The 26,746-nt window shown below is 40.5% G+C and overlaps 1 protein-coding gene and 1 non-coding gene across 3 annotated transcripts in view; one reads left to right on the top strand and one right to left on the bottom strand.

Annotated features, from left to right (window-relative positions):
* The window catches only part of KCNMB4 (potassium calcium-activated channel subfamily M regulatory beta subunit 4), an 82,109-nt gene that overhangs the window by 50,988 nt on the left and 4,375 nt on the right, over positions 1-26,746 (top strand). The gene's annotated exons all lie outside the window — the stretch shown is intronic.
* TRNAR-GCG (transfer RNA arginine (anticodon GCG)) lies at positions 8,580-8,651 on the bottom strand. Its single transcript has one exon. It is a non-coding gene; the product is annotated as a tRNA-Arg (tRNA).

Genomic DNA, 26,746 nt, shown 5'->3' with positions numbered 1-26,746 from the left:
TTCAGTATCCTATTATTTTGCCTTTTCATACTGTTTTTGGGGTTCTCAAGGCAAGAATACTGAAGTGGTTTGCCATTCCCTTCTCCAGTGGACCACATTCTCTCAGATCTCTCCACCATGACCCACCCATCTTGGCTTGCCCTACGGGCATGGCTTAGTTTCATTGAGTTAGACAAGTGGTCCTAGTGTGATTAGACTGACTAGTTTTCTGTGAGTATGGTTTAGTGTGTCTGCCCTCTGATGCCCTCTTGCAACACCTACATGTAGAGGGTGTCAAATCTAGGTGACATCTTCTAGCCATTTATTACAACCCAGAGTGACTCCCTGGCCATTTTTTGGAAGGTATTAATATTTACCATTCTCTAACAACTTGGTGATAGTATATGTCACCTCCCCTGAAGCAAGCCACTCCATTTCCCAATGTCCTTGCTACTGCTAAGTCACTTCAGTTGTGTCCGACTCTGTGAGACCTCATAGACGGCAGCCCACCAGGCTCCCCCATCCCTGGGATTCTCCAGGCAAGAACACTGGAGTGGGTTGCCATTTCCTTCTCCAATGCATGAAAGTGAAAAGTGAAAGTGAAGTCGCTCAGTCGTGTCCGACTCTTTGCGACCCCATGGACTGCAGCCCACCAGGCTCCTCCGTCCATGGGATTTTCCATGCAAGAGTACTGGAGTGGGGTGCCATTGCCTTCTCCATCCAATGTCTTTAGTTGTCCATAATTCATTTAAGGAAATACCTAGAATAGGCACATAAGTAGAGATGGATAGGTTAGAGTTTATCAAGGACTGGGGGGAAGAGGAAAAGGGGACTCATTGCTTAATGGTTACAGAGCTTCTGTTTGGAAATAGATAATGGTGATGATTGTACAGCATTGTCCATTGAGTTAATGCCACTAAATTGTATACTTAAAATGGCAAATTTTATCATGTATGTATATATGTGTTTAGTCACTCAGTTGTCAGACTCTTTTCGACCCCATGGACTGTAACCCACCAGGCTCCTCCTTCCATGGGGATTCTCCAGGCAAGAATAGTGGAGTGGGTTGCCATGCCCTCCTCCAGGGGGTCTTCCTAATCCAGGGATTGAACCCAGGTTCTCCCGTGTTGCAGGCAGATTGTGTGTGTGTATATATATATATATAACACATATATATGTGTGTTTATAAAGTAAAGTGTTAGTCGCTCAGTCATGTCCAACTGTTTGCAACCCTATGGACTGTAGCCCACCAGGCTCCTCTGTCCACGGGATTCTCCAGGCAAGAATACTGAAGTGGGTTGCCATGTGCTCCTCCAGGGAGTCTTCCTGACCCAGGTATTGAACCCGTGTCTCTTTATGTCTCCTGCATTGGCAGGCAGGGTCATTACCGCTAATGCCACCTGGGAAGCCCCCATATATATATATGTATGTATATACATGTATGTTTTAACCACACACACACAAAAACTTCATCTTGGTTAACACTATGGTCTTGGAAGGAAGGTAGACCATATTATTTGAATTTTACAGAAGAAGAAACAGCGTTTAAGGTCATACTACCTGGGAGGAGCAGAGTAAGGATCTGAACCCGAGTCCTTGACCCTCAGACCTAAGGCGTCCTCCATTCCACATGCCATTGCTGTGGAGAATAGACTTGTTCTCACCGCTTGTGATGCTGTTCCTACTATTGCTTTGAGCTGGCCTGTACAGAGGAAGGCAAAGCATTTCTGCCCCCATTGTTCAATCTAGAGACTAAAACTCAGTTAATGAGGCCTGACGTGGCATTATTATTATTTTGGCAGCAACAACACACTGTTGATTCATACAGAGCTTATGATTAATCAAACTTACTTGACCCACATCTATTTTATACATGCTACTCTTGAAGTCTCTCCCTATCCTCATTTCTAACATTTCTCTGTAAGAAAGATGTTCTGAATTTCAGTGCAAGAATTTTATATCTATATAAATACATACCATTGCTGTTTTCCTGTTTGTTCCATTCTTTTACGATTATTTTAAATCTTGATTCTGGAATACAGTTGTTATTTCTTCTATTGAAAAATGTTATTCTAATTGTAAATCTAAATGACTTCAATTTCCTTATGCAAGTTATTGATAAAAATGCTGGAAAATACTGAGTCACAGGCAGAGATGTGACTATTTCCCTGATAATCTGGCCCTCTGTCCTTACCCAATAGTACAATGCCTTAATATAGTGCTTACTCTGTTCCAGAAACAGTTTAGGTGCTTTACACATTGAATCTCATTAAATCTGCACAGCATCCATATAAAGCATTGTTTTCATAGTTTTCGTATTCTGCATAAAGGAATGAAACACAGAGCAGTAAGGCAATTTGCACATATCACACAGCTGCAAGTAGCAGAACCAGGATTCAAACCTATGCAGTCTCCCTCTGTGGCCCAGGCTCTTATGCACTCTGCTATTCACCTGCTGACATCAGCCAGGATTCTAGCCCATACTGAGGTCGGATAACATCAGGTACTCCATGGAATCTTATCAGTGACATTGCAATTATAACATCCTTTAATTGTACTGTTGGTGGCAAAATAATCTGACGTGGCAGACAAAGGAAATTGTGCCTTTGTATGTGCTGGGTCCTCTGCCAAGAAACTTGTACTCCATACTCCTTTTGTGTTTGCTCAAAAGATACTTCTATTTCCCCAGACACATGGAAGTCCTCCTTCCCTTTTATCGCCTCTGCATTTGTACAAATGCATTTTGAAATATATCTCAACAGTAAACAAACAACAAACATTTACAGAGCACCTGGAGTGTGTGCCTGGCATCGGTCAATGAGAATACAGGAGCAGACAGTGTTCAGCCCACAGGCCTACCGCTAACTCATGAGAACCGACACACAGGCACCGCCCTGGGGCTGGCCACACTGTGGCTACTGCCAGTGTTGTTGAATGGCTGAATGGAAGGGGACAGAGTACCGGGAAATTCATTTAAGATACTCAGATGTGCACCTGCAAACTGTGTTTGAGATTAAGAGAGCGCTAGTTTACTTGGTGAAATTTTAGGATCCCCAGCCTGTACCTGTGCCGTTCAGTCAGCTGAGGCTAAATTGTGCTGGGATAGCAACCTGAAAATCTCAGTAGCTTTTAACAATGAGAGTTTATCTTCTGCTCACGGTACCTGTCTGTCTGGGGTCCCATGCAGCTTCAACCCCTGCCTTTATCACTGCAGGACCCCAGCTGAAGGGGTGCCCTCCTCTCTGGGATGTTAATATTAGTCTTGTGGCAGAAGAAAAGAAAACAGATTTCCTTAGGAATACTCATGCTGAAAATTTTTAGTGATTTTCAAACTCTTTATCATGTTCAGTCCAATAGTCTGATGGCTATGTATGTGTACTTTCTTGAATCTTGAATATCACCTGCTACCAAGGTAAAGTTAAGTTACTGGCACATCCAAGAGAGACTTTATGATTGCCTGATAGGGTCTTTTTAATTTCTCAAGTTTAAAAAATTCTATGATTGTACTGTAAGTCATCACTTTCATTGTTATACACACTTCTTTATAAACCTTTTGTCCTCCAAACATATATATATATATAGTAAACAATTTACTAGTTAGGAAAAGAGCTTGACAATTAATTTAGCTAATTTTACTGGGCTGAAGTATTACAATATCTCTTCAGTGCACTTTTACCAAGAAAAATAACTGCATTACAGACTGCAACAAAACAGAATGTAAAGCTATTATTCATGTACTCTTTACTGTATAATTTAGGGGTTGGGTTGAAGGAATCATTGCTAGCCTTGATAGAAATGCTAGCCTGTTTCTCTTTTCCTACATGCAGCAGCGAAGTATAGATCCTCTTTGAATTATTCAATTAAAAAAATAACTGTTTAGTGCATAATACATTTTAATGAAATGGGTTTTTAAATTGGGAATTTAAATTGGGAAACTTCTAGAATGCCAATATTATAATAGGCGGTAACCCTGTTTCCTTCGAGCTTTCGTAATAATCAGAAAGACATGCAGTTCAGTCTTCCCCCACCCAGGATGTATTTTTCAGATCCTCTCTTCAAAACTGCCAAAATAATGAAGCCAGGCTGATGGGAGAGGGGTGGAAAGGAAAAGAAATTGTGGTGACTGGCTGATTTTTCTTCACTGAGGATCTAATTACAGGGAATTGGACTTCACCTAATCAGACATTAATAGTGATTTCCTGAGAGTAAGTTGTGAAATGAGTTACAGGATCTTCTTCCGAGGTTTGGAAAAAGAAAAGTGTCTGTTCATCTGCTTGGGCTCATCCGGTATTGGCTTTATTAGGTCCTGGCAGCATTTCCAAGCATGCTAGTCCTGAAGCAGCGTCATAGGAACAGCAGCACTGGTAGGCTTCTCAGGAAGGCTAATGCGACCAAGCAGGGTGGAGCAGATGAGTCGAGGGAACAGGAACCACCAGTGACAGCAGTTACGTGCACATGTGTTGGTTGGACAGTCTAGAGATAGATTTTTAAATAACCAAGCACGAAGAGAAGAAAAGAAATTTTGTGATGACAAAAAGCATAGCGTACACGATCACTCTTGGAAATTATCTGAAAATAGTTGGCACAGTTGGTAAAAATACAAGCAAATACACTTGACTGTTTATGCAACTACATGGATGGTATTTATAATTCCAAACAAATGTACATGGCCTTTGAAAGAATTCCCATGAAGTCTAGGATCCCGCCCCCCATCTCCCCATCCCCCCCATTCCCCCCGTCCCCCCAGATTTGCTTAATTGAAACTCTGTGTTGCTGGATCTTCACTCCCTTCTTATTCCATTGACATTTACCGAGCTTTCATTTTGAGCTTAGCTCAGTGTCACGCTCTTCTAGGTGTGGGAACCACTGGAAGAAAATCCAGGCTTTGTTGAGTGGGGCAGACGTACCGAGATCACGCTTTGTGGGGGCGTTTGCATTCGAACTGAAGGTGGGTGAGTGAGCCCTCGTTGCTCTGCCTCTACTTCAGTTTTGCTAGTTAAGGAACCCCTGCCATCTTGATTGTATATCAGAAATCATGGGGGCAATGTTTCTCTACCTCCCTTTAAATGCCACAGTTCAAACTGTATACAGTATGCCCAGCAGTGTTCAGATGGGAAGAAGACACATTGACATTTGGGGAGATTCCTTACCTGCCTCATTTCCTTGAGAACCAAATTCTGAGGCTCTTGCCAGCCTTACAAATACCCGATGGGATCCCTGCTTATATGCATATCTCGGGTGCATCAGAATGTTTGTCATCTTCTCCCTGGAAACGGTTTCTCACACCCACGTTGCAAGTGTGTGATCTGAGATTCTGTCTCCTGCTACTTTTCATGTCCTCTTTGCCTGGAGGGAGGGCTGTGAATATGATTCAGCTTAGGGAAATGATACAAAGTATGGCTGTTAAAGTCATCTTTCAAAAGAGTCCTTTTTTAGGTGTGCAGTTACTATGCTGGGTGCAACCAAGTCTTCCTTTACCTGAAACAATGGAGTAAGTTTGAATATGAAGATCTCAGAATCACGAAATCAGATGGCCTGGGAGACACTAGCTCAATTGTAGGCCTTTGGAAATCATTTTATTTCATTTCAAAGGGGAGCCTCTACCCTGTTTTTGAAGATTTTGAGAAAAAGGCACTTAATAAAATCTGTGATTTTTTTTTTAATATAACGTTTACAGCCTTTTCTATAAAGAAAGCTTATCTTTCTACTTTGGTATTGGCTTCACAAAATGACTAAAGAGTCCTGTTATCTGTCAGCAGGAGGAATATTGAGATATCCTGGTTAATCAGTACTATTGTTTTTAGTCCCTCCCAGTCCCTGGCTTGCTAGGAAGTCTTGTTTGTATCACTGAATGCTCAGGCATGCTAGATCACAACAAGCATCTTTTGATGTTTGAGAATTAGTTACTCTAGGCATTTCCCTGGCAGTCCAGTGATTAAGACTTCACCTTCCAATGCAATGGGTGTGGGTTTGATCCCTCATCAAGGAACTAAGATCTCACATGCCACACACCAAAAAACCGAAATATCAGTTCAGTTCAGTTCAGTTCAGTCACTCAGTCGTGTCTGACTCTTTGCGACCCCATGAATCGCCGCACGCCAGGCCTCCCTGTCCATCACCAACTCCCGGAGTTCACCCAGACTCACGTCCATCGAGTCAGTGATGCCATCCAGCCATCTCATCCTCTGTCGTCCCCTTCTCCTCCTGCCCCCAATCCCTCTCAGCATCGGAGTCTTTTCCAATGAGTCAGCTCTTCGCATGAGGTGGCCAAAGTACTGGAGTTTCAGCTTTAGCATCATTCCTTCCGAAGATATCCCAGGGCTGATCTCTTTCAGAATGGACCAGTTGGATCTCCTTGCAGTCCAAGGGACTCTCAAGAGTCTTCTCCAACACCACAGTTCAAAAGCATCGATTCTTTGGCACTCAGCCTTCTTCACAGTCCAACTCTCACATCCATACATGACCACAGGAAAAACCCTAGCCTTGACTAAATGAACCTTTGTTGGCAAAGTAATGTCTCTGCATTACAATCTATATTGTAACAAACTTAATAAAGGTTTTTAAAATAGCCCACATCAAAAAATTATTTTAAAAAGTATTAGTTACTCTAAATAAGGAATTGAAAAGCCAAAGAGCATTTTGAGCTTTGGTATTGTAAATCAACATTTCTAATTTCTAAGGATTTCTTTCCAGGAGTAGGCATTGCTGAAATAGAAAATAGGTTCTGAGAGACTTCCTTTGGGAACATAAAGGTCCACTCTTCAACTTCCCCATTTCTGATTAAAATCTGTTTAATATGAGATTAAATCGTTAAATATGAGAAAAATAATTGTATGGAAGAATGCATGCTTTTAAGAATTGATTGGATAGAAATTATGAAACTGTTTTTATAAAATAGAGGCAAAAGGACCAGAAATCAACAATATTAACATGACATGATTAAACTTATGCACTTATTATCTCTGAATTTCTCTGGAAATTCTACCTCAGTTTTAAAATTCAGAGCTTTGAAAAGATTTGAAGGAAAGATAATGGAGAAAATGTTCAAGAGGGTCAAATTTATAATGTGGTATGGCATTATAGTTAAAATTAATACAGAGAATTACTCATGACATTGTTTCATGAAAGACTGAGTAAAGAATCAAGAATCTTTGGACACTTTTGATAAAGTGTAAAGTTGAAAGGAAAATAGAAAAGATGTATTATTTTATTATTATTAATGTATTAGTTAATGTAGTATTATATTAATGTATTATTAAGAGAAAATAAAGTTTATAAAAAATAAGGAGGCAGTTTCTTAGGGAGGATTAAAGTGGAGGATTGAAATTTTTGGAGCTCTGTTAATGATATGACTAGGAACAGCGGGTATTGAGGGATGTGGTGGAACTTTAGGAGAAAACAGTGCAGGAAAATGGTGTGGATGAAGGAAAGAGAAGTGTTTTGTAATATCTTTGGTCATGTGTGTTTTGTATGTTAAATGCCTTTGTCATGAAAGAGCAAATGTTGAAAAAAATGAAAAAAGTAGATTTTTCTAATAATTCAAGTTGGGATATTAGAAAAGAATTTATTCTTTAGTTTTTTTGTCTTGTTTTCAACTTTTGTTTTTTGACTGTGTCACATGACACATGGGATCCTAGTTCCCCGACCAGGAATCGAACCCACGCTCCCTGCATTGAAGTCTTAACCATTGAATCTCCAGGGAAGTACTCCCTTGCCTTTTTAAAAAGTTCCTTCTGTTGATGATTGAATTCTGAATGACTAATTGGCGTAAGGAATAGAAAATTTATGTAATTGTCTAAATAATGGCCCCCAAAGATATCCACAGCACTTCCCAGGTGGCACTAGTGGTAAAGAACCCGCCTGCCCGTGCAGGAGACGTAAGCAATGTGGGTTCCATCCCTGGATCAGGAAGATCCCCTGGATGAGGACATAGGAACCCATTCCAGTATCTTGCCTGGAGAATGCCATGGACAGAGGGGTTTAAAGGGTTACAGCCCATGGGGTCACAAAGAGCTGGACACGATTGAAGTGACTTAGCACACATACATGTGAAGATGTCCACATCCTAGTCTCCATGGATTTATGGTACCTTACCTTGTTACCTTATGTTACCTTGTATAGTAAAAGGGACTTCACAGATGCAGTTAAGTAAAGGATCTTGAGATGAAAGGTTTATTTGCATTATCTGGGTAGATCTGAACGGACAGGGTCTTTATAAGAGAGAGATGGAAGATCTGAGGAGTAGCATAAGATGTGACAATGGAAGCAAGAGATTGGAATGATGCTGAGAAGGGGCCAGGAGCCAAGGAATGCGGTGAACCTCTAGAAACTGGAAAAGGCAAAGAAACAGATTCTCTCCAGAGCCTTCAGAAGGAACAGCTCTGCTAACACCTCCATTTCAGCACAGTGAATCAGAGTTCAAACTTCTAACCTGCAGAACTAGAAGAGAATGAATTTGCATTGTTTGAAGTGAGTGAAGTCGCTCAGTCGTGTCTGACTCTTTGCGACCCCATGGACTCTAGCCTACCAGGCTCCTTCGTCCATGGGACTTTCCAGGCAAGAGTAATGGAGTGGGTTGCCATGTCCTTTTCCAGGGAATCTTCCCAACCCAGGGATCGAACCTGGGTCTCCTGCATCGCAGGCAGACGCTTTACCATCTGAGCCACCAGGGAAGCCAAAGTGAAAGTGAAGTCACTCAGTCGAGTCTGACTCTTTTCGACCCCGTGGACTGTAGCCCACCAGGCTCCTTAAAGCTGCTAAATTTGTTAGAGCAGCAATAGGAAACATACTATTGTAATCTGTAGATAGTATTAAGTGTAATTATCTTTTACAATGAATGGCTGTGAGCCTCTCTTCAATTCTAAAGCTTTTAAATTGCCCCAAGTTTCTAAAGATTTTGAATCTGTGTTGTTGTTTTCTGTGGATTGACTTCTCCAAGCTAGGAAACTTGGGTATAGCCTTGGTTTGAAGCTTTAATAGAAAATCTCAGTTCAGTCTCCTTCCTGTGTGTCTCCTTTATTCTTCATACAAAAATTTCACTTCTGACAACCAAATGTATGTGGGTTTTTCCCCACATCAAGCAATTTTCCACCATACCAGCTGGTGTCCTACAATTTATTAATAACTCAGTTCTGACACTATATACTTGGAGACAGAGTCAGAGCCCAAAGGTTAAGGGCTCAATTGCACCAGATGGCTTCTACACCGCTTCAGATACCAATTATTAGTAGGTCTTACTTTTTCAGTCTCCTCTTTCACTTTCATCAAGAGGCTCTTTAGTTCTTCTTCACTTTCGCCATAAGTATGCTGTCATCTGCATATCTGAGGTTATTGGTATTTCTCCCGGCAATGTTGATTCCAGCTTGTGCTTCTTCCAGCCCAGCATTTCTCATGATGTACTCTGCATATAAGTTAAATAAGCAGGGTGACAATATACAGCCTTGATGTGTTCCTTTTCCTATTTGGAACCAGTCTGTTGTTCCATGTCCAGTTCTAACTGTTGCTTCCTGACCTGCATACAGGTTCTCAGGAGGCAGATCAGGTGGTCTGGTATGCCCATCTCTTTCAGAATTTTCCACAATTTATTGTGATCCACACAGTCAAAGGCTTTGGCATAGTCAATAAAGCAGAAATAGATGCTTTTCTGGAACTCTTGCTTTTTTGATGATCCATTGGATGTTGGCAATTTGATCTCTGGTTCCTCTGCTTTTTCTAAAACCACCTTGAACATCTGGAAGTTCACAACTCACATATTGCTGAAGCCTTGAGTAATACTCAAGAATTTTGAGTATTACTTTACTAGCGTGTGAGATGAGTGCAACTGGGTGGTAGTTTGAGCATTCTTTGACATGGCCTTTCTTTGGGATTGGAATGAAAACTGACCTTTTCCAGTCTGGATGAGATGGTTAGATGGCATCACTGACTCAATGGACATGAGTTTGGGTAAACTCCGGGAGTTGGTGATGGACAGAGAGGCCTGGCGTGTTGCGGTTCTTAGGGTTGCAAAGAGTCAGACACAACTGAGTGACTGAACTGAACTGAACTAAACTGAACTAGGTTACCCACAGTTTCTGTGTGTGCATGCTAAGTCGCTTTAGTCGTGTCCAACTCTTTGCAACCCTATGGACCGTAGCCCACCAGCTCCTCTGTTCATGGGATTCTCCAAGCAAAAATACTGGAGTAGGTTGCTATGCCTTCTTCCAGGGGACCTTCTGAACCCAAGGATCAAACCCACGTTTCTTAAGCCTCCAGTGTTGACAGGCAGGTTCTTTGCCACTAGCACTAGCTGGGCTCTATTGTTGTTGTTCAGTCTCTAAGTCAGCCCCATGAACTGCAGCACTCCAGGCTTCCCTGTCCTTCACTATCTCCTGGAGTTTGCTCAAACTCATGTCCATTGAGTCAGTGATGCCATCCAACCATCCCATCGTCTGTCACCCCCTTCTCCTCTTGCCCTCAATCTTTCCCAGCACCAGGGTCTTTTCCAGTGAGTTGGCTCTTTGCATCAGGTGGCCAAAGTATTGGAGCTTCAGCTTCAGTTCTTCCAATGAATATTCAGGGTTGATTTCCTTTGGGATTGACTGGTTTGATCTCCTTGCTGTCCAAGGCACTTTCCAGCTCCACAATTTCAGCTTTCTTTATGCTCCAACTCTCACATCCATACATGCTGCTGCTGCTGCTAAGTTGCTTCAGTCATGTCCGACTCTGTACGACCCCATAGATGGCAGCCCACCAGGCTCCTCTGCCCCTGGGATTCTCCGGGCAAGAACACTAGAGTGGGTTGCCATTTCCTTCTCCAATACATGAAAGTGAAAAGTGAAAGTGAAGTTGCTCAGTCGTGCCTGACTCTTAGTGACCCCATGGACTGCAGCCTACCAGGCTCCTCCATCCATGGGATTTTCCAGGCAAGAGTACTGGAGTGGGGTGCCATTGCCTTCTCCCATCTATACATGACTACTGGAAAAAATCATAGCTTTAACTATACTTGGGATCTGACTTGGCTACAAATCAGGTTTCTATGACCTCCACATCAGGCTTGATTTGCTAGAGTGGCTCACAGAACGCAGGGAAACACTTACTTAGATTTACCAAGGTGACATCTCATTGTGGTTTTGGTTTGCATTTCCCTGATGATTAATGATGTCAAGCATCTTTTCATGTGCCTATTGGCCATGTTTTCTTTGGAAAAGTGTCTGTTCAAGTCCTCTGCCCATTTTTTAATCAGGGTTTTTGTTTGTTTTTGATGTTGAGTTGTAGAAGTTCTTTGTGTATTTTGGATATTAACCCCTTGTCATATATATCACTAGCAATATCGTCTCCCATTCAGTAGGCTTTTTGTTGTTGTGCACAAGCTCTTTAGTTTGGTGTAGTCCCATTTGTTAGTTTTTCTTTTGTTTCCCTTGCCTGAGAAGCCTTATCCAAAAGAAGTGTTGTTAAGATCCGTGTCAGAGAGCATACTGCCTGTGATTTCTTCTAGGAGTTCTAAGGTTTCAGGTCTTACATTTTGAGTTTATGGTATGAGAAAGTTGTCTTTTAGCCATTTTAATCACAGTGTCTCTTAGCGTGAACTTCTTTGGATTCCTTTTATTGGGACTTTGTGATTCTTGTACTTAGATGTTTGTTTCCTTTTATAGTTAAGGCTGTTTTTAGCTAATATTTCTTCAAATAAGTTTGCCCCACTTCTCTCTTTCTTCTCCTTCTAAGACTCCTAAAATGCAAATGTTAGTTTGCTTGATGTTGTCCCAGAAGTCCCTTAAACTATCCTCATTTTCAAAAAATATTATTATTTTTTCTGTTCAGTTTGGGTGATTTTCACTACTCTGTCTTCCAGGTCACTCACTAATCTGTTCTTCTGTATCGTTTTGTTGTTGTTTAGTCACTAAGTCATTTCCAACTCTTTGCAACTGCATGGATTATAGCCCCCGTGCCCCAGGCTCCTCTGTCCATGGGATTTCCCCAGCAAGATTACTGGAGTGGGTTGCCATTTCCTTCTCCAGGGGATCTTTCCAAATCAGGGATCAAACCTCTGTCTCCTGCACTGCAGGTGTATTCTTCACTGCCAAACCACCAGGGAAGCCTTCTGTACCATCTACTCTACTGTGGATTCCTTCTAGTGTATTTTTTCTTTCAGCTCTTGTATTCTTCAGCTTTGTTTGGTTCTTCATGTTTTCTAATCCTTTGTTAAAATTCTCACTTTGTTCATCCATCCTTCTCTTGAGTTTGTTGATCTCATGATCATATTACCTTTAAATATTTACCTTTAAATATTTGTAGCTTGCTTTTGCCACTTTTAAAAGTTCTTTTTCTGAGGTTATATCTTATTCCTGCATTTGGAACATATTCCTCTGTTGCCTCATTTTACCTCATTCTCTGTGTTTATTTGTATGTATTAGGTAGGTGGGTTGTTTCCTGATTGTGGCTCAGCTGGTAAAGAACCCACCTGCAATGTGGGAGACCTGGGTTGGGAAGATCCCTTGAAGAAGGGAAAGGCTACCCACCCCAGTATTCTGGCCTGGAAAATTCCATGGACTGTATAGTCCGTGGGTTGCAAAGAGTTGGAACGACTGAGCAACTTTCACTTCCAGGTAGGTGGGTTGTTTCCTGATTTGGAAAAATGGCAGTATGTAAGAGACGTCCCATGAGGTTCGATCCTCTGATCCTATGAAATTCTATCCTATGGAAGAGAGGTCTTAGGAGGTCTTGTGAGGTCCATGAGGTTTAATGAGGCACACCCCTATCTAGCCACCAGAGCTATACTCTGGGCTACATATATCCATCTGCTGTGATAGGGCTGACTACTGTGGATGCAGTGGTAAGTGGGGCTAGCCCCACCCCAACTGACTGTCAGACCCTGCCTTATAAGATAGCCATCCTGCTTTGGAGGACTCGGGGCTTGCCCTGGCCTGCTGGTGGGGACATACTCCCTTAGCAGTAATAGGCTAGGGAAGACTCCAGAATGGCCCTCACCAGCACCAATGTCCTCATGGTAGAATGAGCTCCCCAAAATGTCTCCTACCAGTGTCGGGGTCCCCAGGGGTAGTTCCAGTTGCTTTCTTCTTCTCCAGAAGGCTCTCCAGGACCAGCAAGTGGGTTTTTCTAGGCTCCTTTCAAAGCACTGCCTCTGTGCTGGCACTCAGAGCATGATATTTCTTGTGCATCTTTAAGCACAGAGTCTATGTTTCCTATAGTGCTGCAGCTCTCCTGTGGTCAAGTCCCACTGTCTTCACTGCCAGATGTTCTGGAAGCTTGTCTTCTCAGTGCAGGACCCCCAAACTGGGGAGCTCAGTGTGGTGCTCAGACCTCTCACTCTTTGGGAAGAGTCTTTGCGACTGTGATTATCTTTCTGTTTGTGAGTTGTCTACCCGAGCTTGTCGGAGAAGGAAATGGAAACCCATTCAAGTACTCTTGCCTGGAAAATCCCATGGACAGAGGAGCCTGGTAGGCTGCAGTCCATGGGGTCGCTAAGAGTCGGACACGACTGAGCGACTTCACTTTCACTTTTCACTTTCATGCACTGGAGAAGGAAATGGCAACCCACTCCAGTGTTCTTGCCTGGAGAATCCCAGGGACGGGGGAGCCTGGTGGGCTGCCGTCTGTGGGGTCGCACAGAGTCGGACACGACTGAAGCGACTTAGCAGCAGCACCCGAGCTTGTGGATCTTGACTATGTGTCAGCTCCATTCCTCCCACCCATCTTGTGTGGTTCCTTCTTTATATCTTTAGCCATGGAAAATCATTTCTGCTCGTCTTCACATTGTTCTCATGGATTGTTGCTCTGTAAATAGTTGTTATTTTGGATGCTTTTGGGAGAAGGTGAGCTCAGGGTCTTCCTACTCTGCCATCTTAGCCAATGACACTACCCTGTTCTTTTATTAAAGAATTGAGTATATTTTTCATATGAAAAGTGATTTATTTTTATTAGCTAGTTGTTTTTATTTTACCTATGGGTCTTCGTGGAGTTTTTTGGCTATACAAAATGTATACATTTCTATAATTGGATCATCCATATTTTCTCAATAGTTTCTATATTTCATGTCTTAGAAATTAGGGTTGCTAAATGTAGTGAACTGAAATACAAGAAACCCAGTTAAATTTTAATTTCTGATAAACAATTAGTAACTTTTTAGTATAAGTAAGTCCAGTAGAATACTTGGGACATATTTGTATCAAAAACTCCATTACAAAGACTTTTTGTTTTTCTCATTCCAATGTTATTTTTAAACATTCAGGTGTTCTTCTACAGCATTCATGGTTTTCAGTCCATCTGGAATTTTTCTTTTCTTTTTTGGTAAAGAATAAGATGGAGAACCACTGCCTTTTCCCAAATGATCAGTATTGTCCCAACACAATTTATTGAATAACCCATCTTGCCCACGCTGATTTTTTAAAAATGGTATAGATTTTCACTTTAAAATTGGAACTACAAAGTAGGGTACACAGGTAAGAAAGAACTATTATGGGAATAGTTTGTCTTAAATAGAATGTAGATGTCTTCCTTTCTCTAGTTTATTTCTGTTTAAATCTTAAATTTAAGCACTCTGGCCAGAAAACACAGCTCTGTGTGAAATAAATAGCTTACCTGGTAATTCAGAGGCCCACAAGCCAAGTTACCCCCAAAGAACAGCTTTTCGTAGGAAAAGCTCAGAGGAAGTACTGGGCCGAAACCGTCATCCACTTTACAGGCTCGTCCCTCCTTTGTCAGGGAGCTGAACGTCATGCTCTCCAGCAGTCACAGTCACGGATACAGGTGACTCTTCCTGAACAATTCACAGAGGTGGGTGGAAAAGGGAAGGATTTCATGCAAATGGAATGCAGTCTTAGGTTTCTGCCTTAGAAACTATCTCGTTTAAATTATTTTTCCATTTTTTAAATGGAACAACACAAAGGATCTAAACAAAGACCTACTGCATAGCGCATGGAACTCTGCTCAAGGTTATATGGCATTCTGGATGGGAGGGGAATTTGGGGGGAGAATGGATACATGTATATATATGGCTGAGTCATACTTCACTGTTCACATGAAACTGTCACAATATTGTTAATTGGCTACACCCCAAAACAAAAACAAAAAGTTTTTTTAAAAAACAAAACAAACAACAAAAACAGAGGATTTATAATTATGCCAAGCTGAATGTAGGATAAAATCAATTCCTTGATTTGCCCTTTTTAAAGGCAAAAAGTAATAAGATCCTCTTGGTTTGCAAGTCTTGACAGTATTCCCTCTTTTTTTCTTGAAAACGCAGGGGAGATTTTCTCAGGCAAGGATTACCCCTAATGACTTCAGGGTTTTTAAACTCAGGCTGGGAAAACAGACAGATGTACAAAAAATAATTACTACCTAGTGTGAATAAAAACTTAAAAGAAGCTTTTTACTCTGGGAGCACAAGATTGCCATGGTTTTCCTAGGCTTCTGCTTTAGAAGAACTGTATTGAGACAGTTACTTGTCTGGGCTGCATCTGTAGGGACAATCATCGTTAATGAGTAGGAAAATGTTTGCTAAATAAGCCCAACCACTATAATAATTTAATGTTGCTAAATGATGGCTTGGGATAAATTTAGGGGATAACTTCTGTTTGTGTTCCTAATCAAGCAACTAATGTTACTGACCTTTTCCCCTTGCATATCTCTATTCAAGATACATATACCAGAATGGAAAGTATAGTTGATCCTGAACAACACAGGTCTGAACTGCACAGGTCCACTTATACATGGATTTTATTTCAATAAATACTGTGGTACCATATTATCTGCAGTTGGCTGAATCCATGGATGAGCAACTTGGGATAGAATGGCTAACTGTAAAATTATATAGGGATTTTTGACTATGTGGATATTAGTACCCCAAAGCCCTGAGCTTTTCGGGGGCAATTGAAATCATTAGCTTGTTAAACGAATTCTCTTTCTTTTCTTTCTTTTTTTAAAATTTATTTTGACCTCACTGTATGGCTTGCAGGATTTTAGTTCCCCTGCCAGAGATTGAAACCTTGCCCCCTGCAGTGGAATCACGGAATCTTAACCTCTGGACCTCCAAGGAAGTCTTCCTCTATCCTCTTTCTTCACACTGCTACCTTTAAGCCTGTCTGTATAGGACTGGAATGATGACTACAAGGGGCAAAGAAGCCTGAGGGAAATGAGGTTATCTATACCAAAAGGAGTTCTAATTTGATTAAAAGAGTTTGCTATGACTTCAGCCTGGGAGTCTTAGACTGAAGAAGATATTTGTGGAAGATATGTTACTGCCAACATTTTAAAATCATTTTCTGAGTTGTCTGCCCCAAATTTGTAATGACAGTCGTTAATGATACCACCTCTTATGGAATGTTGAATGTTCACTATTAGGCAGCTATCTGCCTACATACCTCAAGTGCATTATCTCATTTACTCTTCAGGAGAACACTTTACAATAGATATTATTATACCCATTTTACAGGTGAAAAAATTAAGACTCAGAAGTATTAAGTATTTTTCCTCAGACCGTGTAGTTAGCAAGTTGTAAAGCCTATATTTAAGCCCAGGTTTTTCTAACTCAAGTTCATATGCTGAAAGATGGTGCTATATTTGCAGCATTGCTTAGAACTCTCCATCAAGGTGGACTTAAAGTGTAATCTTTCCTATTTATAATTAATGTAACCCTTTATTGCTCCAAAATATTGCACCTGCCAGTTTGCTGTATATCCTGCCAAGGCTCAGTGCAGATTTTTCTTTCTGAAAAATGCAGGTTTGGGTCTTGATGTAATTTCCTCCATGAAGAATAGGCAAGCTGAGGAACAACTCTTATACAATTAAACATTACTATTGGGCTTCCCGGGTGGTCCAGTGACTAAGACTCTGAGCTCCCAATGAAGGGAGCCCAGGTTCGATTCCTGGTCAGGGAACTAGATCCCACATGCTGCAACTAAAAATCCCATATGCTGCAGTGAAGACCGATGATCCCTCATGCCACATCTAAGACCCCATGCAGTCAAATAAATAAATATTAAAAAAAAAAACATTACTACTCCAGACAACCTAGAAGGGTGGGATGGGGTGGGAGGGAGGATCAAGAGGGAGGGGACATATGTATACCTGTGGCTGATTCATGTTGCTGTGTGGCAGAAACTAACACAACATTGTAAAGCAATTATCCTCCAATTAAAAATAAATAAAACATTTACTCCTCTAAGTTCATCTAATTGGAGAAAACAGCTAAGAAAATATAAGGATGTTTATAACATTTATAGACCTATAATCGACCTTTCACCCTAATAGATGCCATCTCTGGAATAAAGCCGTGATGTCAATAGAATACCTCTTAAGCTTTTAAAAGCCCCTATCACAGGACTTCCCTGGTAGTACAGTGGATGAGAATCCACCTGCCAGTACATGGGTTTGATCCCTGGTCTGGAAAGTTTCCACGTGCCATGAAGCAACGAAGTCTGTGCACCTCAACTATTGAGCCCGTGCTCTAGAGCCCGGGCACTGTAAGTACTGAAGCCCGTGCTCCGCAGCAGGAGAAGCCATCACAATGAGAAACCTGGGCACCAGAACTAGAGAGTGTTCCCTACTCCCTGCGGCTAGAGAAAGCCCACATTCTGGAAGGAAGATACAGAGCAACCAAAAAAAAAAAAAAAAGCCCATATCACAATATCATAGCTGAACACAAGTGGACAATAATGGGCTCACCATACAGCAAATCACCCTAAAGAATACTAGAAAGGGTCTGTATTCTGGTCCCCGTTTCCTACTGTAATTTATAGCAATAAGTTGATAGAGCTTCTGGATCAGCTGTTCAGGTGCCTTCCTGTGATTGTATAAGAAGATATACAATCCTGTATAAGAGAGGACAATTAACATGCTTCTGTCCTCTCTTGCCAAGTTCTTATGATTGCTTCAGACAGTAACTAAATAAACACATTGGTTAATTACTCTTAGTAAGGACAGCTCAATTATGCCAAAACCAAATTCAGTGTTTTTATTGGCTAATCTTCAACATCTATAGGTAGCAAACAATTTTTTAAAAAATCACTAATCAGTGGATCAAGTCAGTGTCTTCATGGGGTGCATTTTAATTTGGTCTTCTAGAAAGCAGGGGTATAGAGCCATGTGCTCTGAAACTTGAAACATTTGAGTTTCAATGTTGCTGAAAACAGAAACATTCAAGAATACTGGCATCAAACTGAAACATTTAAGAATACCCACATCAAATTTTTCCAGATTAGGTATCAATGATTAAATAAGAGTTCCTACCTGAAAATCTTGTGTGCCATAGCCACCTCGCACCTGTGGCAATTCAACTGAATATTTGGATTGTTTTTATTTTATTCATTTATTTATTTTTGGCCATGCTGCGCAGCTTGTGGGATCTTAACTCCCCAACCAGGAATCAAACCCAGGGCCCGGCCAAGTCTTAACCACTGAACTGCCAGGGAGTTATATCAACTGAATATTTGTCTATACATTAGAGACTTTTATAGAAAACTTTCAAACACTGAAGCCCAACTCCATGCAGACAAACTTCTCTGGGGATGAATACATGTCAGGTTCTTCAGTATTTGATATAAAATATGTTGTCACTTCAATGTCAGGAATCTAACCTGACAGAAGACTCTCCTTTCAACCCATAACCAAGACTGCTTTTCAGTGATTTCAGTCTTGAATGACTTGCTCTTGTTGAACTACTTGGAAAACCAGACTGATACATTTGATATTTAAAAAGCATTGTTGGTAGGAGGTGTGGGTATGAGTGACAGGGAGGGCTTATCAGACGGTACAAAGAAACTTTGGCAGCAAGGGATACATCTACCAGCTTGATTTTGGCGATGGTTTCACAGGTGTGTACTGTGAAACTTGTCAGATTGTGTACTTTAAGTGTGTGTGGTTTGTTGTATGTATATTATACTACAGTAAAACTGGGAGTAAAATAATGTTTAGGTCAGGTATTACCAAATGTGAGTAATCATCAACCTCGCCTGGAAACTTATTTAAAACCTCAGGAGAACGGAGACCTTGAAATCAGTATTTGAAAACCCCTAACATGGTTTCATTAACCAGCTTTGTAAACCTGCTGTTAAGGGCCTTTAAATGTGTTGTACAGATTGCTTTGTGTAAAAGTGCACACAACCTAATTCATGGAGGTTAGCCCTAGCAAAAAGTTCAGTCTGGCGAACTGACACACTTCCTTTTTTTTTATAATGACAATGTGTAACTCATCTCTGTTCTTTTTTCCTTGGGCACTGGGATGCTTGAGAGGTAAGTTCCACTTATGCTTTAAGGCAGGAGCTTTTCTTAGCCTGGAATTTCTGTTTTATCTCTATCCTAATTACATTGTACTTGTTCTTTACTGTCAGTTTAAAGATTTTATTGTATTTAAGTTTTTTTGTTTTTATTTTTATCTGTTTCAGATTTTTTTTTTAAAGTAGGTCACGTTACCAATAATAAACAAGATTTAGAGCAGGAATAGATAGAATCTCTTCAAAAGGTTCAAAAGATGAAATCATGACCTTTTTTATGTCATTTGGCTATGCCACTCTACCAGAGGCCTGGCATATATGAACTGACATTATGCCTGCAGAATTATTCTGTGATAGTGATAATGATGAGGCATTTGTAGACTTTGAAATGAGATTTCATCAAAATACTTAAGTGCAATTTCCAGTAGTGAGGTAGCGTATTCTTTTTCATAAAAATATGGGTAAAGCTTGGCAACTAAAATAATTTCCAATGTTTATTGTATACCTGATGTGTAACTGTACATAATTGATACATGCCTGTTCTAAGAAAGGTTTAATGAGTGCTCTAAAGACTCACAGAATTTTGCAAGATAAATTAGAAAGGTGTGAAGAAAATAAGACAAAGCATGAAAGGTCTGATTGGCACCAAAAAAGTCAACATAGTCTTGCTGGAGATGGGAAAATTTTAACGTTCTAGCAGCCCATATGAAAAGGAAATTTCTGTGCTCAGATAAGAAGTATGTGTGATCGTAAATCTAGAAAGATCTCTGTTTCCTATAAGATCTTCATGGAGAAAGCACTTTGAAGGAGATCGTCTTGTCTTTCAGTGGGGACTGTTACCATCATATGATGTTAGTAAATTATAATGCAGTTTGGATTTTTATGTGAACTGGTTAAGATGAGTTTAAGAAATTTTCCAGTCCATTAACAAAAGAGATTGTCAACATTTTTTCTCCCTCTTAGCCAACAGAACAAGCATTGTGGGGTGGAAATCTCCTTTGGTGAGAAAAAGTCAAAGGGAATCAGTTTTTTATATTGAGGATGATACACACCAAATCTTTGTCTTCCTGTCTGGTATCGCTAGGTCAGTTGCTAGGCTATAGGGTGCTTTTTTACCAATTAGAACAAAGGACTGTCCCCCCAACCCTAGAGAGCTTCTTAAAAATGCATATTTCTGAGTAACACAACCTCCAATTCTGATAGTAAACCAGGAATTAAAACTCAGAAAGCTATATTTCAAAAAAAAGCAAGATGATTGCAATTTGAGAAAAGCTGGCCAAGGAGTAAATAGTACAGGTTTAAAAGAGTTTCAAATAGATAGAGTTTCAATCATTGTGTCATTTTAAGTTGTGTAAACTTGGGAAAACTAACCTTTCTTTCTTTATTTTTATTTTAATATTTATTTATTTGGCTGTACGAGGTCTTAGTTGCGGCATGTAGGATCTAGTTCCCTGAACAGGGACCGAATCCGAGCCCCCTGTATTGGGAGTGTGGAGTCTTAGCCATTGGGCCACCAGGGAAGTCTGGGAAAACCAATTTTTCCTTGCCTCAGTTTCTTTGATTCTAAAGTTCCAATTAAAAATTCTTCCAGCACAGGGTTATTTTAAGGATGAAGTCAGATTAAATATTCTACCAGATACCTGGAGGGTAGTAAGCACATAATAAATGCTAGCTACTGTTTTCACAATATACTTTCAAAGCTCTATTCAGGGTAAGTCCAACCCTTAGGAAAGTATTTTTAAGGGAACGCACAGACAGCACTCACTCTCATTTTATGATATTTGTCTGCACCGTCCTCGGGGCATAGAAGTGCTCTCCATTAGCATTTCTATACAACCCCAAAGAAATCTCTTGCTTACTTCTTTGAAGTCTTCAGATACGAAGTAGTCATCCTTTTTTGTTTTTTGTTTTTTTTTGCTTATTGCCTATATCCTCATCACCATGCTGATTTTAATACATAATATTCAGATCTCATCAAGCCATTTATCTAGTTTGCAAATGCTGAAAAGAATGATTCTTTTTTTTTTTTTTCCAATGTTTCCCTTTAGTCTCACTATTATGGAATTATGGAAAGCTGAATTCTAAGTCCAAATCCCCTGGGGAAAAATTTTTGATAACTCATCTGAAGTCTGCCTCATAAAACTGCAGGTAGCTGGGGCAGAGCTGGGGATTCCCTTCCATTAAAGCAGTAACTGCCCAGTTTGAAAGAGCCAGACTTTATATCATGAAGACAATTTAGAGATAATCTCAGTAAAACCTAAAACTGAATGTGGACTTAAGCATTACTCTGCAGAGAAATAAGTTTTTCCTATAGTGGAAGAAAAACTGTTTTTCCTTATCCCATCTTAGGTTCCTTTCTTGTATATATGTGCATGCTCAGACTGTCTGGCTCTTTGAGACACCATAAACTATAGCTCACCAGGCTCCTCTGCCCATGGAGTTTTCTAGGCAAGAATACTGCAGTGGGTTGCCATTTCCTACTCCAGAGGTTCATTGTCTGGGGCCCTGTAAATTAGACTGAAAAAGTACTGATTAAACAGAGAAGTCTATTAACATGCGCACCATGTGTATACAAGAGAGCGCTCAGAGATGAGATTCAAAGAGGTGGTTAGAACTTGGGCTTTTGGCATCTTTAAAAAAAAAGAAAAGAAAGTCATAAATGATTAGAGAAGTTGGGCTTCCCTGGTGGCTCAGAGGTTAAAGTGTCTGCCTGCAATGCAGGAGACCCAGGTTCGATCCCTGGGTTGGGAAGATCCCCTGGAGAAGGAAACGGCAACCCACTCCAGTATTCTTTCCTGGAGAATCCCATGGAGGGAGGAGCCTGGTAGGCTACAATCCACAGGGCCGCAAAGAGTCGGACACGACTGAGCTACTTCACTTTAAGATGAAGGAGAAGGACCTTGAGTTTCTAGGGCAGCATATTGTAGGGAGGTAAATATTTGAGGAGCTAATAGAAGATAAATGCTGAGTTAATGAAGTTCATTTTATAGATTCCATTGGTGCCATCCCTGGGCTATTAGGGTCTAGAGTTGTCTCCAGTGATTAACTTCTGTCCTTCCAGGAAGAGAAAGGCGGGGGATACCTTTACAAATTTATATCCTGCTTTCAGGCAAACAGGGAAAGTGTGGAGAGCTTTCCTTGAATATGATTCCTCTCAGTTGCCTTCATTTCAAAATAATCCTTATGCTAAAGTAGGATATTCTGTACCCTTCACTCCCATTGAAGGAGACCGTGGAGCATTTTAGGACCGTGTGAAATGGAAACAGACACTAGTTATTTTTAAAGAAACCAGGTACATTTTTATATAATATTTCTACCTCAAAGAAGGCGTTTGAAGCATTTATAAATTCAACATGGCTAACTCAAGTGAATGATGTTGTTTTGTCATTTGAAATATTAAAATCAAATTTTCCCCCAAGGGCTTTAGTAGGTGTGGAATGCTAAACAGTTTTTAAATAAAGCAAATATCTGGGCCCAGCAATTTCCAATTATTGTTTCTTTCCTCCTTTTATTCATTCTTTTTAGTAAATGTTTCTCAAACTGTGTTTCAGAAATAGGTTTAATGGTTCCAACCACCTTCATCTGTGCCTGTTTTCCTGGCCCAGTTGTACAGAACAGTGGTGCCTCTTACCTGCAGGTGGGGGATATGTTCCAAACCCCTAGTGAGGGAGTACTTCAAACTGAACCCTATACAGATATGTTCCAAACTCCTAGGGGGGGAGTACTTCAAACTGAACCCTACGTATACTATGTTTTTTCCTATACGTAATACCTATGACAATTATAAATTAGACACAGTAAGTGTCACTACTCTTATGCTTTGGGGTTACTATTGAGTAAAATAGAGTGACTCGAACACAAGCACTGCAATACCCTGACAGTGGACCTGATAACCGTGACAGCCACTAAATGACTATCAGATAGGATATTCTGGACAGAGGAATGATTTACATCATGGGTCGGACAGAGCAGGATGACTACTCATGGCAGAGATTCTACCATGACACTCAGCACAGCACACAATTTAAAGCTTGTGGATTGTTTATTTCTGGGACTTTCCATTTAATATTTTCAGATCTCAGTTGATTCAAGGTAACTGAAACTATGGAAAGCAAAACTACAGGTAAGGGGAGGGGACGCCTGTATTGTGGTAAAGGATTCAACCTCAAGAATAATGTCTAGAAAAAGGAGAGAAAAGATACTCACTGAATTATTTTACTAGAAAATTAGCTGCAAAACACATTAATTATGGAAATCACATGCAAATTAATTAAATAGCATTAAAAATCCAAGTCCCCTTCCACCAACCTCCCCCTTTTTTAACTATTTCAGCCATGTATAATTACATAGTCCATGGTGTTAAGCACATTCACATTACTATACACTCACCTTTTGATGAAAAATCTAGATCGTCTTTGTACAAATCTGCAGGAGTGGAACAACCCAAGAAAGAAGGGGAGGGAAGTAGAGGGGAAAGGAAAGTAAGAAGGCAGGTAGGTAGGAATAAAGGTACGAAGGAAGGGAAGGGACTTCTCTGGTGGTCCAGTGGTTAAGAATCTGCCTGCCAGTGCAGGGGACGTGGATGGGTTCAATCCCTTGTCTGCGAAGACTCCACGTGCTGCAGAGCAATTAAGCCCATGCACCACAACTGTTGAAGCCTGCGTGCTCTGGAGCCCATGTGCCACAACTGCTGAGTCCATGTGCTGCAGTTACTGAAGGCTGTGTGCCTAGAGCTTGTGCTCGACAACAGGAAAAGCCGCCACAATGAGAAGCCCGCACACTGCAGCTAGAGAGTAGCCCCAGTTCGCCACAACTAGAGAAAGCCCACAAGCAGCAATCAAGACCCAGTGCAGCCATAAATAAATCAAAAAGAAGGAGGGGAGGAAGGAGGGTCTTCCCAAGATAGCTTTAGCTTTCACTTGCCTTACACACTTAGATGGAGAGTTTGACAGCTATGAACAGCTATGAGCTCTCGTAGCTGAAAAAAGAACCATGGCAGTGCTATAGGTGGGATTTCAAAGACTGTAAAATATGACTCAAACTGTGTTGCACCCTATTTTTGGACCCAGGTCTCTAATTTTTTACATTGAAGGCTTGAAGTTTATTGAAATTTTGCATGGATAGCAAGACTGCAATTGGGATGGTTTTCCCTTGATCAGTGGGAAGCTGTTACTAAGCACCTTCTATATGCAGAATAACAGACAATGACACAATCAAGGGTCTTACAGGAGCAAAGGATATATACATTAATATAAATCACAATTCAGTGGTAGCAGAAGTCTTTTTCTAAAAAAAAACTTTTTATATTATATTGGAGTATAGCAGATTAACACTGTTTTGATAGTTTCAGGTGGAGAGCAAAGGGAACTCAGCCATACATATACATGTATTCATTCTCTCCCAAACTCCTCTCCATGCTGCTATGAAATACTGAGCAGACTTCTCTGAATGGTAGCACAAGTCTTGAAGACAATGTTTTGGTATAGGAATTCAGAAAAAGGAGTAACTTCTGCAAGCTGGAATGATTTTTGCCTAATTGTTACAATGACTCTGCATTCACTTAGTTCAAATTCTAATTGAAATCAAATATCAATAAAAATCTCACTTTGTTTACAGAATTTGAAACACTATGCACAAAAAAGGGCAAGAATTATGTAATTTCAAAGCCAATCTGCCAAACCATTTTTATTAATGCTACATGATGACTGCATTGTAGATAGGAGAGACATACCCAGCATTCTTTGTCAGTCTTCTGGGAAAATAGGTCTTGAATTATGAGAGCAGTGATTAGTGAGAGCGCCTCAGGAATGCCTTCTTCTGTTAAATGCACTGCTTTTGTACTCTAAAGCTTCTGATGTTCTTGAGGGCAGTTGGACTGATTTTACTGCATCATTTTATTTTCTAGTGGAAGCATTGCTATTCCAGTATAACGGAACAAACTTTTCTGTGGATGAAATGAATGGAAATATTGGGTTGGCCAAAAAGTTCCCTCAGGCATTTCTGTACCATTTTATGGAAAAATATGAACGAACTTTTTGGTCAATCCAAAACCTTGAAACTGTAAACCTCTTGTATGAAAGCAAAATTCCCAATATCTCTTTCTAAGTGGCCAAAGATGATATATCATGGTTTGTGGAAGATATTGTTACTTCATGGGAATGAGACTAATGTTGGAATTGCAAAAAGAACTCCCACATTTTAAGCTATGTTGCTAAGACTTTGCAAAATTTATCAAGAAAGTGGTCAGTGGTTTCAAATGAGAAAATGCATTAAATCCAACTGTTCACTGTCTGTTCATGGTGAAGCTGACCCAAAGACTACACCATAGGTCTTCATGACTAAATTCAAATAGTGACTTTAGTTGACTTTTTATTAATCTATGTGAAATTTTTGTTAGAGAGTAAGAGTGTTGATGCATAATTATTGCTTCTAATCTTTGATTCTAGTACACTTACATAAGTGTTTCTTTTTTAAAGTTAACTTATTTATTTTAATTGAAGGATAATTACTTTACAATATTGTAATGGTTTTTGCCATTCATCAATATGAATCAGCCATGGGTACACCTGTGTTCCCTGAACCCCACTCCCACCTCCCTCCCTACCCTATCCCTCTGGGTTGTCCCAGAGCACTGGCTTTGGGTGTTCTGCTTCATGCATCGAACTTGCACTGGTCATCTGTTTTACATATGGTAATATACATGTTTCAGTGCTATTCTCTCCAATCATCCCACCCCCGCCTTCTCCCACAGAGTCCAAAAGTCTGTCCTTTACATCTGTGTCTCTTTTGCTGCCCTGCATATAAGATCGTCGTAACTGTCTTTCTAAATTCCATATATATATACGTTGCTGCTAAGTCACTTCAGGCGTGTCCTACTCTGTGCGACCCCATAGACGGCAGCCCACCAGGCTCCCCCGCCCCTGGGATTCTCCAGGCAAGAACACTGGAGTGGGTTGCCATTTCCTTCTCCAATATATACGTTAACATACAGTATTCCCCTGGAGGAGGGCACAGCAGCCCACTCCAGTATTCTTGTCTGGAAAACCCCATGGACAAAGGGTTCAGTCCATCAATTGCAAAGAGTCAGACACGACTGAAGTAACTGAGCACATACAGTATTTGTCTTTCTCTTTCTGACTTACTTCACTCTATATAATAGGATCCAGTTTCATCCACTTCATTATAACTGACTCAAATGTGTTCCTTTTTATTAGCTGACTTTTTGTGTAAATTAAGATCATTTGGGAGGTACATGAAAAGATGCTCAACATCACTCATCATCAGGGAAATGCAAATCAAAAGCACAGTGAAATATCACCTCATACCTGTCAGAATAAGTCAAAGAGACAAAAATAATAAGTATTGGTGAAGATGTGGAGAAGGGAAAGGTTCACATACTGTTGAAGCCTCGCTTGGAGAATTTTGAACTTTACTTTGCTAGCGTGTGAGATGAGTGCAGTTGTGCAGTAGTTTGAACACTCTTTGGCATTGCCCTTTTTTGGGATTGGAACCAAAACTGTTTGTGTACTGTTGAGGGGAGTGTAAATTAGTGCAGCCACTAT

Source organism: Bos grunniens, chromosome 5, assembly GCF_055505025.1.
Source record: "Bos grunniens cultivar Pamir isolate PY7600 chromosome 5, Bosgru_T2T1.0, whole genome shotgun sequence".
NCBI lineage: Eukaryota > Metazoa > Chordata > Mammalia > Artiodactyla > Bovidae > Bos > Bos grunniens.
Note: the sequence above shows the minus strand (reverse complement) of the source record. Positions and strands in the feature narration are given on the sequence as shown.